This window comes from Cinclus cinclus, chromosome 4 (genome assembly GCF_963662255.1).
Source record: "Cinclus cinclus chromosome 4, bCinCin1.1, whole genome shotgun sequence".
Lineage (NCBI taxonomy): Eukaryota > Metazoa > Chordata > Aves > Passeriformes > Cinclidae > Cinclus > Cinclus cinclus.
The window spans coordinates 6,252,472-6,266,870 of record NC_085049.1 but is presented as its reverse complement, the minus strand read 5'-3'; positions in this window follow the sequence as shown (position 1 = coordinate 6,266,870).

Sequence of the window (14,399 nt, the reverse complement as noted above, 5' to 3'; positions counted from 1 at the left end):
CTGACTCAGCACCAGGAATTACTTTAGCTTTATATGCTCTGCCTTTGTAGGGACAGAGAAAGACCTCTGTGGGTTAATGCACCATAGAGCAGACTAAAGCCATTTAATCTCTGCTTTTAGGGAGACAGCAATAGAAAATTGTGGGGAAATTGAAAACTTGTCAGGTTTTTAATATGCATTACCTCTGTTAGCTGTTAGTGTTGAAAATCTTGATCTCCATGTTAAAAAGAAGCCAGAAAATTTAAAATTTAATTTTAAAATTTAAAATTTAAAAAAAAAATTAGAAAAATAAAAATTAGTTTTTCAAATTCCTCATCCGTTTGCATATTCTAGGCTGTAGGGCTACTGGGCAGAGTACAGTTGCAGCATACTCCTGCCCTTCAGCCAGGTCTGTAGAACTTCCAGGAATTTTAATGAGTGGGAACATGCACTATGTCAGCAGCTGAGACCATTTCTAAGAGAAAATCTGTGATTTCCCTTCAGCCCTTGAAAAGTGTTTGGCAACTGGGATTGTGAAGCTTTTGTGGTGCTTTTGTACACAGGTTACTTTATCTCCTCACTCTGTAAAATAAATGACAGTTATATTTTACTCGATTAAAACATATATAAAGCAGGAAGGAAAACCTAATGCCTTTTGGTATTTGTTCTCCCAACTTAGAATAAATCCCAGCTTCTTTTAGATTGTTAAGAAAGGATGTTGGGGATAGATGGTTGTTATTCAGGAAAAGATGGAGTTCTGTTGTAATGCTTTTCAGAGGATGATGAGATGGCAAGCAACACACAAAATTCTTGACACTAGACACTTAGCAGTAAATGTGTGGCTGTGGAGTTTCAAGTATGATGTCTGTTGTTTCCTAGGCAGAAGACACTGGAAAATTATCTCACTTCCAAAAGATTCATTTATCCAGGGCTGAATAAAACCAGAAGATAGTGCCTAAACTGGGTGACCTTTCACCTATGGTAACCAAAATATGGACACAAAAACTGCAACATCTTTTGTTTGCCATGATTTTGTCATTTGCTTATATTGCTGTGTGTACAGACAAGTTTTACCCTTGGTCAGACCTCACTTTGAGAGTCTGTAATTGCAACGATACCCGAGAAAAACAGCGGATTTAATCCAGCAGTTCTTCTTCGTGTTACTGCAGTCTTTGCTGAAGGTGTTGTGGTAAATATATCATTTTAGGGGTGGGATAGAAGAAGAAGGATTTCACTGAACAAAAGAAAAGAAAGGAAGAATTCAGCTTCCTGCAAAGAATCACACAGCAGCTTTGCTGTAATAGACAAGGGAAGCTCATTCAATGAGACTTTCTCCATAAGCCATAGCACACAATTGTTGTTTATACATTCCTTGTTATCACAGCTTTGGAAGTAAGCTCCTGAAATCCAGTAATTCTGGACACATCCACTGGACACAGTAGTTATTGCCATCCTGAGATAAAGAATAAAAGATCTAGATTCGTTATGATAAATTTCGGTACCTTAGGACATGAAATATTAGAATTAAGCTTTTGGGTTTGGGTGGGATATCTAAAAAACTGGCAGAAGAAAAAATGATCCTTAAGAAGAATTCTTCAATTCCACCATCTTCAGGGATGGCGTGGTGTCACTCCACAGAGTCATCCAATCCACAAAGTTAGGCTTGGATTTTATTTGAGTAAATATGGAGTTTATAAACAGTAGTTACTCAGAGGTATCAAAACTTGCTGATACTGAGGATGAGCGCTGTCAGCTCAGGTGCATCTCTCTGGATATTGACAGTTACTCAGGCTAAAGACTGAAGCTCCAGATGAGAGATGGGCTACTATCATCACAGATTAGGGTCTCTCTGGGTGTATTAAAGCAAATTAAATTAGGTATCACGAGAAGCTTTTGAACAGAGAGACTATATTTAGTACTTTTAGATACCTGCAGCATTAGATGATAATAGGGTGTAAGCAACCCAGTTCTTGTCTAAAGTGCAGCAGAGTTTAAGGTGATAGAGTCCCAGTGTAGGTGGAATTAGTCAGAGTAATTTGTGTAGAAACAACATTCAGCATTATGAGTATCATCAAGGTTATGAATCATGATAAAGATTGCAAATGCCAACATTCTACAGAACAGATTATTTTCAGGAGCTCTAAAATAGATATTTAGGACATACTTAATATAGTATCGTAGATTTAAAGACAAAGCCAAAGAAAGAACATCTTTTTGTCACCTAAATTACTTTTGTTTAAAACATAATTATTGTTATTGCTATAAGTGTTTTTTTTTTTTCTCTCTTAAACTGAGACAGCTAGGTCTGTTTATTCATCTGCCTTTAAAAATATGGGTTCCAGACTAGTTTTACTTGCTAATTAATATTCTAAGTGTTAAAGAAAAACAGCTTTGTATATGACTGTCACTTTCCTGTTGTAGTGTCACTGACCCACGTCTGATCTTAGAGCACATTTGTCACAGTGTTTTGAAAGGTCAAGAACAATTTTTTGCTTTACATAAACAAGTCACTAGGCAAGACTAAGTTTAGATACACAGAAAATAAAACCAGCTGCCAACATTTCCTTCAAACAAAGGAAAGTCTTTTCATCATTATGTCTGCTCTCATGTCTGTCTTAGGTACACTGGTTGACTAAAAAAGGTCAACATATATCCAGCCTTACTACAGAATGATAATAAAAATGACAGCACTTTCCTGCATTTATCAAAAGAAATATCCAGGCATAAGTAATGATGCCATTAATTTACACAAATATTGGGATTTTTAAGAGACCATTACATAGATTTACAAGAATGTATATTCATTTACAGAACAGATTCCTTTCATAACACAGTAGTTGTCCAGCTTAATTTGCTCTTCATCTATGGGTTTACCTCTTTGCATGTTCTTCCTATCATTATACCATTAATAAACTCAAAAGTACTGTGGTCTAGAGGAGGTCCTTAGAAAGTCACCATTTAATATTGGTGGTTTTCCCCAAAGTGTGATTATTTACTTTTATGTGAATCACTGTTATGTCTGTTTTCTCCTTACATTTTTTGTTATAACCATTTACAAATTGCATTATATTTAGAAATGGTTATTTGATATGCAGGAAGTCTTTGTATTTTATCTATCATGACAGAAATCTTTGAGCAGAAAATTATTTCCTTCCCATTTGATAGAATTGAAGACCACTTGCAAAAGTTTCCTCCTGTAGAACTTTGAGGGGAGGCAATATATTAACTGATGTTTGCATACATGACTATGAGAAATTTGCATCTATTGCTATCAGTTTTCAAACCAGCAGATTACTCACATATTTAATGTGTGAGTAGTCACAGATAATTCCATAAAAGTTCCCTGCCTAGAAACAACTGTGTACTTAAGAGCTTTACTGGTGGTAATGAGGTAATGATGGTAATGGTAATAATCTATTGTACCACATCATCTCCCATCCATCTTAAGAGAGGAGATATGGACATCCCTTTGCCTGTACCATTTCGTTTTCCTTATTTTCTTTTAGTCCACCCAGGGATCTCATTATTCAGAAAAATCTCCACACTTTCCTATTTCTGTATTTTTTGAAATGTGATTATTTTAATCATGTACTTTTCAGTAGCATTGGGAGAAAAGAAAATCTCAGAAGGGACTAAGTATTTATTTTTCTGCACACACTTCTTTATGGCAGTCTTAGCCACAAGTCCCATCAAAGAACAATAAGTCACAGAAATTCAGCAGAGTCAGTGAAATGTTATGAGAATTTTCAACATTTTGAGTGACAGGAGCCATGATCTTGAAGTTTTGTTTCCTTAGTGTTTGGTTTACTTTTTTTTACAGGGAATAATAAAAATGGCATGAATGGACTTCAGTGCTGTTTCAAGTCTTATACATGCTGAAGTGTTCAACTGAATTGGAAAGGACTTAATTTGGATTATTTTAAAATGTTTTTAGGTTAAAAACAAAGAAAAAAAAAAAAAGAAAGAAGCCTGGATCTTTGTATAGTGAAGTACCAAATTTCAATAGTGCAATTTACACTCTAGAGGAGTAGATCACTCTGAGATGACTTACAATAATTTTGTCTTCTCTTTTGTAAAGCTTCTCTCTAGTTCTTTCTTTTCTAGTATAATTTGCAAGCTAGTTTGAGACCTTGATATCAGTAGGGTCAGTTTCATTTCACAGTAACATCTATAAGATCAAGACAAACCCAATGCAGATTTCTCTACTTCCCCCACATGAATTAATCAAAACAACTATGATATGAAAAATGTTGTGCTGTTTTTTTGCTTTTTCTCCTCTACAGCTGCATGTAGTTACAGCAACTTGTTAGTGAACCTTTGGGATCTGAATATTGCATACCAGAGCTGGCTCATGCCAATTATTATGTTGAGCGATAAAACTGCCTTGTATCATTTCATTTGTGGTTATGAACAGCAGGTGAATGTTATAGTTTCTGCTTCCCAATTATAAATCACACAGACTGAAATCTCAGTTCTCTGAGTAAGGGCTGTAAAAGCAGTGGAGTGTAAGGAGACTACTGTTTCTTGTGAAAAGGAGTCTGAAATTAGAGTTTATTGATGTGGGCTTTTTTCCCCCACCTCCCTGTCATAGTTAGCTTTTAAGACCAAAATTGAAAAATATTGGATAAAGAAATTGAATGGAAATAAAATAAAACATCTACCTACAAAGACTACATTTAGAGCTACAATCCATAAGCATTCAAGTTACTGAGCAATGTGAGTTCATCTTGGGTTTTCTATAGGTGGACTTTCAAGAGAAAAATGTGAAAGGATAGTAATAGTAACAGGACTCTCTTTTCAATCCAATTCCTGGCATAGAGTATGCATTTATTTAAATATTTATAATTTTGAGATTGTCCATGAAGTATATCTGCAAATACCTGTGTGACACTTGACTTTGCAGTCTAGACAATGGAGGGTGGACAAAGTCTAAAATTCTTAAATAAAATATAAAACTTTTGGTGGTAACAATACGTAACCAACAATATCAAAAGGACTGGATTCAGTTACCGAAGGAAAATCTTCGGAATCAGAATATTTTTTTTCTGAAATAGGTATTCTGCTAGCTATATTTGTAGTCTACTGTTGGGGTCCCCATTTCAATACAGACTGTATTACTGAACTGAGTGCCCGCATACCACAAGATGGTCTGGGGATGGAATGCACAGCACAGAAGCTGAAGTCCACTTGTTTAGATAAACCTGAACAATGAAAGACAGAAGGTGGACATAGTGTTCTCTCCAGTCACTTAAAAGAAGGCTATAGAGGAGATGTGTCTTGTATATGCACAGAGGAAAGACACAAGAAGCCATGGTCACCAGTTCCAAAAAAGGAAATTCTGTGAATATTAAGAAAAATAAGTTCACCATCAAGGGTCCAAACACAGGAACAGCTGCACAGAGATTCTGCATTCTCAGACACACTCAAATGACTGGGCAAAGTCTGGATATGTGAACTAAGTTGTCCCTTCAGTTTGGGAGCAGAACAAAGGAAATTTGAGTTCTCCGGAAGTGTCTTCTGACCTAAATCACTCTATTAGTCTGCAATTCATACTCTGTTAGTTTATGATTATATTCTTCAAGATCATGATTTTTGTTTCTCCCATTTTTGAAATTTGGGGGAGGAACTGGAAACGGGTAACTTATTCTAGTCATGAAAACATATGACAATTTCTCCTAATGATATAGTATCTTATTCTTCTTGTCCATGCAGTTTTGTCTAGTAAGGGCTATGAAAATTGTCACTGCGTGGGTGTAAGTCACATCATATTAGTGCCTTATGTGTACGCATCACATAGGAAACTATTTTTGGATTTTTTTAAAAATCTTATTGACAAGGACCAACTTGAATTTATCTCTGTTTCCATCAACAAATATGAGAATAGAAAGAACAATACTCAGCTCCTACCTCGTTTTTCAGAGAGCTATAACAATCTGAGGTGTGCATTCACTGACTGCAAAAGAGTCACTTACTAATGAAGTCCCAAGATAGATTTACCAACTAAGGCATACAGTAGTACAGTACTGTGCTTCATTATGTCTCATACTTATCTGTGGTGCATTATGCAGGCTCAAAAAGAGACATGCAGATTTTTGAAGCAAGTAGCATAAGACTTTGTCTTCCACTTTGACTAGCTTTTTGTTTGCACAATAAGAAACCTGCAGAAAAGTTCAAAGGTCAAAACTGACTGGGAAAAAGCTCTGTAGAAGATTTGATGCTATAAAAAATAAGCAAACATAGGAAGCATTTAATAGAATTCTGAAATTTTTAAGTCTTATCTGCTCGCAGAATTTTTAACCAACTTGATTAAAGCAGTGAAATTGCACATCACAAAATGTGGGACTTTTTTATGAAAGGGAATTAGTAATACATTGTAAAGGTTCTATCAAAATTTTCTAACTGCATAATTGATACCATCTGGTGTTTCAGAAAAGACTGATCTGATTTGGGATGAACTATGAAAATCACAGGTCAGTATCAAGAAAACATATTTCTAGGCTACCAAAACCATAAATATAAGATACTTAGATTTTCAGCTCACTATGTGAAGTCTTGTGCATGTAATTATGTATTTGCTTAATTTAAAAGTTCTTTTTATATTGAAATATCAGAAAATTATACTTCCAATTTTTTTATGTATAGTCACACTCTTTTTTAAATCATTTTCCTTTCATATTCATCTATTTTAACTCAGGAAATACTTTTGGCCCATCTGGTTTCCCTCTGTATAAGTCTGGAAATATGAATTGTTATGCAGCATGAAGCTCTATTTTATTTTTTTTGAGGAGATAAAATGTTTACAGTGACTCCAATGACTGGACTCCACATTGCTTGTGCAAAGGTTATCTGGTTTCTCTGTAAGTACTATTCAATGATTCAAGTTCCAGATGTAATAACTTTTGCTGCTCTCTTTTTTAAATTCATAATTAGATTTCAAACCTTATGCAGGATATTACCAAAAGTCTGTGAATAACAGCCCCGATGAAATGGCAGGAAGGAATCTCAAATGAAGTAGGAAATGGCCTTTTGTCATGTTCTGGTAAGCCATTTCCAACAGCCAGCTCTACTCTCACTCTTCACTGCAATTAGTGACTTTTGGTTCATCAGCAGATGAATAAGAGCAAGACAAATAAAGTTAACTGCAACATGGGGAAAAAAATTGGGCCTTTTAATAGTATTGCTAGTTAATTGACCTGTATCACTGTAGTCAGGGCTTGGGAAACTAGGAAAGAAGGGAAGTTTTAAGTTCACTTCCAACATTGTGTGTACCCTATATCTAGAGCTTGCAAAAACTATCAGATCAGAAAGATCATATTTTGGAATCTCTTTGTATGGGTCTAAATGACTATACTCTGCAAAAAAGAAGCCCTCGGGATCACAGTCACTTCCAGAGAAGCCCCAAGTGCCTTGTACTTTAATACTGTCCAATCCTAACTAGATGAGCTTACCCATCACTAGACAGACATAAGAGTTATCTGCTTTTGATAATGTCAGTGGGGATTTTCCAGTCAGGCGTCTCACTAGAATCGTGTGTTGCACCGTTTATAAAGTGTGAGGAGCATGGATCCTTCTCAGACAAACCTACAAGGCCCAGGGGATGAGACTAGTGTGGTACAGACTTGATTCAGACAAATCTGACAAGTCTAATTCCCTAGACATATCAAAAATCTGGAAATCAGACAGCAGTGAACAGATCCAGATTGTCACCGGGAACGGCAAAAGGCGAGCACCAGGTGTTTCCTAGACATAGTGCTCTTTTACTGCTCTTGTAATCAAATTTATGTCTGCTAGTTTTTGAAATACTGAGAAAATACTGAGTGCTCTTATGCTGCTGAAGATATTAAAAAAGTGGGAGGGAAATGTGTTGCCAAAATAAGATGTGTACACAAATGTAAAACTTTCCATTGAAAACATAATAGTACTGTTGAGGGAAACTGCTTTCTAGTCACCCCAGTACAAAAATAAATAAGGTTTGATGCCACATTCATTGATGTCATTTTATTAAAGCCACTGGAAGGTAAGAATCAAATAGGGCATAAACAGTCCCTTTTATGACAGCAAAGAAATTGAGAGTAACCAAGAAAAATGAAAAGGACAGTGGTTCTTTTTTATCTAAATTTGTTTTTTACTTTTCTTTTTCTATTTAATTTTGGTTTTGTGTTTTAACTCACTGTATTTACTTATTTCTAAGTGATTTCAAATATATTAATTTATATTAAAGTCTAACATTAACATCAAGCTAATTTTTGATTTTTTATCTAGTTTTTTTTTTGGGTGGGTTGGTGAAATGAGAGAAAGATTTAATTAAGTGCATATTGTCAGGATTCAAATGAACTGTAATTAATTTCTGGTCACGAAAATTTTATATTCTCTATAATAATCATGGGAAAAATTTCTACTGTGTTTGCTCAAACATTTGTAACATGTTCAAGGAAAAAATATCTCAGATTTCAGCTGAAGAGCCTAACCCTTGATACACAAAAATACCTATGCATGAGTGACCTAGCTAATGATGAATACAAGGGAAAATTCTCTATGTCCCCAAACATAACTGCTAAACAAATATGTGTCTACAAGCTTTTTATTACACTTCCCTTGAAAATGGAACAAATGGCTATGTAGCTGAATAAAATTGTTTCAGTACCCCACTGCTCTTATCCAAGAGTGGATACCCCACTGCCTCTATCCTTGAGTGGACACCAAAAATCTTTAAAAATTCTCAGGGACAGAAGAGCATTTTAATGGGTGAACTTCTTTATGTTTAGTTGCACTTTTCTGCTGTGTATATGATGAAATATGTTGCAATATGTATACATAACAGGTACCGTGTCTTAACTACAAGAATTGTCAACATTTGGGCTGTTTTATTGTCAGTGACAAATATGATTTTAACAGTAAGTTCCTTACCATGTCTAGGATGTCTAACTAACATTTGAGAAGCTGCTTCCATTGAATTACACTACCATTAATCATCTCCACTAATTCAATAAAAACAATGTCAATACGATGAAACACTTCTTCTATTGAATTAATGAGGGTGGTTGGTTACTAATAGGATATGACTGCATTAGGGAAATGTTTAAAGTAACATGATAGATTAACAAGGAAACATTTAATAAAGATTTTGTATAATTTTTAACCCATTCCAAACCCTATGAGAAAGGAAGGAAATCTGTATTATGAAGATACCCACTGTAAAAAATTGCTGGATATCATCACTTCACTATTTACCTTGACAGTGTGTAAACTAAGACATATGACTGGCACCTTCTTGATTTTCTGTTTTCGTATTTATAAAATGTGAGGAATTGCACACACCCTTTGTTCAGTGCTATAAGATTTCCCAATATAATATTGAGCATGAGCCATAGATTTTTTTTTTTTAATATGTAGAGAGGTTTTTATCTTTCTGTGAGAAAAGATGCTCTGAACCCACCCCGAATAATGATTGCTTCTGTAGCTTTAGGCAGCTCACTTATGCCCTTCCACAAGTTGCACTGAGTGCATTTAACATTGGACATGGACTAATGCCAGCCACGAGGGAGCAAACGAGAGCTCGCTGGCATTACATCTTAGGAAAAACCTTCATCCAGGCAAGTGGTTCTCTTTACCTGAGTTTGATTTCAGTTTTGCCGTATGGGATAAATGTGATAATGTGATAAATCCTGGTTTAGTGTGAAATGAAGTTCATAGTGGTGATAAATAGAATTACCATCTTATTGGAGAGAAATTAAAACATGTATAATTTTGCAATGTGTGACTCAAATTTTCTACCCGTCTCTGGCTTCAACCTGTCTATGGCACACAAAGGACACCATGTTGTGATGACATACCATGTATTTATGAAAACACAGATATATTAAACAGGTAATTTTCTTCAAATTAATATATCATAGTATGTTTGACACATAAATACTACAAGATATTAATAAAATACTTTATAGTTTTTCACTTATGATCCTTCCTAGAAGTGCGAAGTAGCGAAATGAACTTATCCCAGTTTTGTATTTTTTCAGGATTTTGGGGAAGCGAGGGGGTTTTTGACTCCTTTTTCTTTAATCAGAAAACCAAAGGAACGTTATTAAATTTTTACAATATCTGAGTCCAGTATTGGAGATTGATTTTGTTTATTATTTTGAGCCATGTTAAGCCTAATAAAGCAAAGTTATTATAAGAAGCATCAAATCTGAACATTGCTTTAACCTAATAAGAAGTAGGATGCTAAAGAAAGTAACAGCACTAATTATAATGGTATGTAATAGAATGTTACTCTTATATAGAAGACAATTCTACTGTTTTGGAAACTTAGTATAATTCAAAATGCAAAAGATGCAAAGCAATTAAGAAAGTGCTATTGAATTGTATTGCTCTGTCATGCCAATATCCATTAAAATATTAATTGTTCTGATGATTTATAGTTTTAGAAGACTGACTTTCTGGTCTCACAAACACTATGACTTTTGATGGGAAATGTTATCCAGGGTTTTCATTTCACATAAATTGAAAGAGGTGAACAGGCAGAGCATTAAAGAGTGTGAAATTGTAATATAATGCCTCTGTAGTAATCTGAATGCTATTTTAAATCAATGTTTTAATTTTAAAAAGCACCCTTTTATAAGATAGATGTTTGCAAAAGTCCTCCTACTACAAACTTCTAAAAATAACCAGAAAATAATTATACTATTTCTCAACAATTGAATCTGCATTTGTTTGGTTTTGTTTTGCTTTGTTTTGTTTCTTAACATCTATGCATATAAAATCTTTAAACAATATTAAGCATTTTCAGACCCCTGATAGGCCACATCATGTGCTTTATTTCCATTAGTATTATCACAATGGAAAAATACCCCTTAAAGTTAGTGTCAAATGTTTGTTTTGTTATACTCACAATGATTTGTGTTTTTATTGAGCAAATCACAAGTGAATGGCAATATTAAAGGTATACATTTATCCATTATTATTAATCTTCCATGAAAATAATAATGTTAAAAAAAACTATGTGTGTGCACTTCCATCAAGTTATAAGCTTCATTCCACATGCTTTGCAAGAGATTAATTGGAGTTTTAGTAAAATGCTTTCTTTCACAGCATGGATGAAGATTTACAGTTTTTTTAAGAATGCCTAATAATCAGCTGTTTTCAACATTTATCAAGGCTCCAGCAACTGCTACTTTTCTTGTGGTGCTTTTTCACCACTCTACTACTTTCATCTGAGCAGAATTTGCCAATTAAAGCAGGGCAGCTGTAAATTGTGTTCCAAAAAGGAATACCTTCTTTCTAAAATTTAAATAACCTGGAGACCTCCGTTTGATCAGTACTTAAACATGTACATTCCTCTGTTTAGTGCCACTTTGAGAGCTTTAAAAAGTCTTGATAACACTTAAAGGCAGAATGATCTTGAATGTTTCACAACACAACTGATATTTAATTAGCCTCAAATCTGTGTTAGAAAGACATGTTTGTATACCCAGAGCACTACTCTATCTAAGAGTGAGCGTATTAGGGTTTATATTGCCATTTCATTTCTCAGTGGTACATCTTATGGAATGCTGTGTTTGGGGCAGGGGGAAAGCAATCAACTGGAAAGGACTCTGGTGAGAGCACAGTATGAAAATCTAATTCAAGGACAGCAACTAAAAATTTTAGGATGACACTTCACTATTTCTGCTCTTTGAAATACTATTGTTGATATTTTAACATTCATATTTCTATGCATGTCAACATCTGTGTCTAGACATTTTCAAACTGTTGATGACTTAGGTAGATGTCAATTTTTATGCCACAGAGATGCAAGTACCAGACAAGTGAGAATATGTATTACCTGCCTGCCCAAAAATTTCAAGCAATAGATGTTGATAGGTACAAAGTTGTACTACATAAAATTTCCACTTCCAAAATACAAAGGGCTTTTAGGGTTTAAAAATACCCCAAAGACAGAGACAGTGTAATACCCCCTTTGCACTTCAGTTTTTCATCTTAAGAATCAGGAGTGTGAGCTGTCTTAGTTGTTTGATATGTACTGGGAGAATAATGGGTTAAATTCCTGATTTTTTATCACTGAAACAATAATTTAAAGCAGGTACATAGTTCTCAGAAGGACCTGGATTTCCCCTCACCCCATAGGATAGATTCTGCAAATGTTATCTCTGTGAAAACAACTGGTTTGTACTGTGTGAATCTGATTTGGTAAATTGGGGTTTAATCCTACTAGGATTGCTTTATTTTTCTGTTGCTCTTAAGGTCACCACATGTGCTAGCGATATGTAAGGAGGGATCCAGGAAGAAGAAAGAGGAAATATTTGAGATGTGGAATTTCATTCTATAGTGGCATTAGTGTAATTAAAATGGTAAACACTTCATTCCTGAAAGTATAAAGTGGTTGTGTAACGTGGTTGTAGGTAATAATGGAATGTTACTCCAAAATTAAAAGAAGTCTGGATTATCCTCATGAATATTTCTATCCTCCAACAAATTGAATTGGGCATCTCTGCATCACTGACTTTATCAGCTGTTGTCAAATCTCTGAGTGTGTGGCAATGCAGGACAACAGAACTTTTATTTCTCCTGACAAAATTAATTTTTCTTTATATTCTAGAAGCTGCTACACTTTTAGAACAAGATTGTAAAATGCAAAAAAAAAAAATAAATATTTGGATCAAAATAATAGATGGGAGCCCTTATCTTCTGTTTCTCCAACCCAAAATATTAAACTAAGGTTTATTTTTTTCCTCAAAGAATCACAGAATAAATTAATTTATGACCTCTGAGATCATCGAGTCCAACCTATGATCTACCACCACCTTTTCAACTAGACCATGGCACTGAGTGTCATGTGCAGACTTTTCTTAAACTCTTCCAGGGGCAATAACTCTACCACAGTTCTACAATAACTCTACCCTGGGCAGTCCATTCCAATGTTTAATTACCCATCCCGTGAAAAAATTCCTCCTGGTGTCCAACCTAAATCTCCCCTGGCACAGCTTTAAGACTGTGTCCTCCTGTTGTGTAACTTGTTTTCTGGGGAAGAGGCTGAGCCTCACCTGGCTACAATCTCCTCAACATTCTTTCAGGCAGTTGTAGTAAGTGATAAGGTTCCCCTGAGCATCCTTTTCTTCAGGCTAAAATTTTCTCCTTTAAACCTTAGATTTTATTGCAAGCAGCTTGTCATATACAAAATCATTCCTCCAGAATATGCTCTATCTTATTTTAACTGAGTAACATACCTTTTTTTTCCCCAGCTAAATTACCTAGGAATATTTATTATCTCCAGCAAGGATTTAATATATGATCTTAATTACAAAAATGGTCTTAGATAAAACCTGTCAAGCTCTCAATAAATGGATGCAACTCCCAGTGTCTCTGATTAGCAAAGTAAATATAATTAAAACTACTATAGTACCTAAATTGAATTATCTATCCATGGACATTCTTTTATTTCTTTCAGCATAATTTAAAAAAAACCCCACAACTTCAATACATCTTTTAAAGACTCCTCTGACTATATGAAATATCAGATTAGATACAAAGGCATTGACTTTACCTCTTAAAAGTAAACTACCTTCATCAGATTTCTGCTGAATTCCAGGCTCAATAAAAATATACAGGGAGACAGAATTCAACAAAGCTCTACTTAGAGCAGGAGCTAAAAAGACAGTGAAGACTATTTAAAGTACTGCTGGAGAAGTTATTCACCCATTTCATTTATCCTTGAAGTTTCCTAGTAGATTCTTGGCCTTGGCTGATTAACAGGGTTGGAGAATAAACAAAAGAACCTTGTGCAATTACTATGACTGCAAGAGGAATATCTAAATGGAACTTAAGTGAATAAGATTAAGTAGGTAGAGTTTGGGGCACTTTGTAGGAGAAGGTAAATGTCTGTTTCTTTGCACACAGCTCATAAAAAGACTCACTGTGCTGTTTCACAAATGGCCTTTCTAGAAGAAATACCCCATTTTATTGGACTAATGACTGTGTCTTGGGGTCAGAATCTGGCTTACACTTCCCATCTGTCTGTGACTGAATTTCTTGGGGCCCTTCATTTGGCAAAACTATTTGCCTAGTCTCAACTAATGTTCCTGGTCCTTCACACCACACAATGCTTCCTTTTTGGAATCTAAACAGTTGTACACACTGAACTTTAGACACATACATTAAAGAACTTGATATAAAAACAGCAAAGTACAGAGATTTTGAAATCTCTCATGCTATGCAAGTGTCAAATAATTGTCACCTAATTTTTAGATGTACAGAGTAGAAATAAAATATATTTTTTTGCATTGTGAATTAAAAGAACACAAACTATAAGCACTGGGCTATCTGTCACAGCTCTTCCTGTTTGCACTGTGTATAAGTCTGCCTGTCTTATCATCTTACCTGCTCCCTGAACAGGGAGATAAAACTATCAGTAATATCTTCCAAGA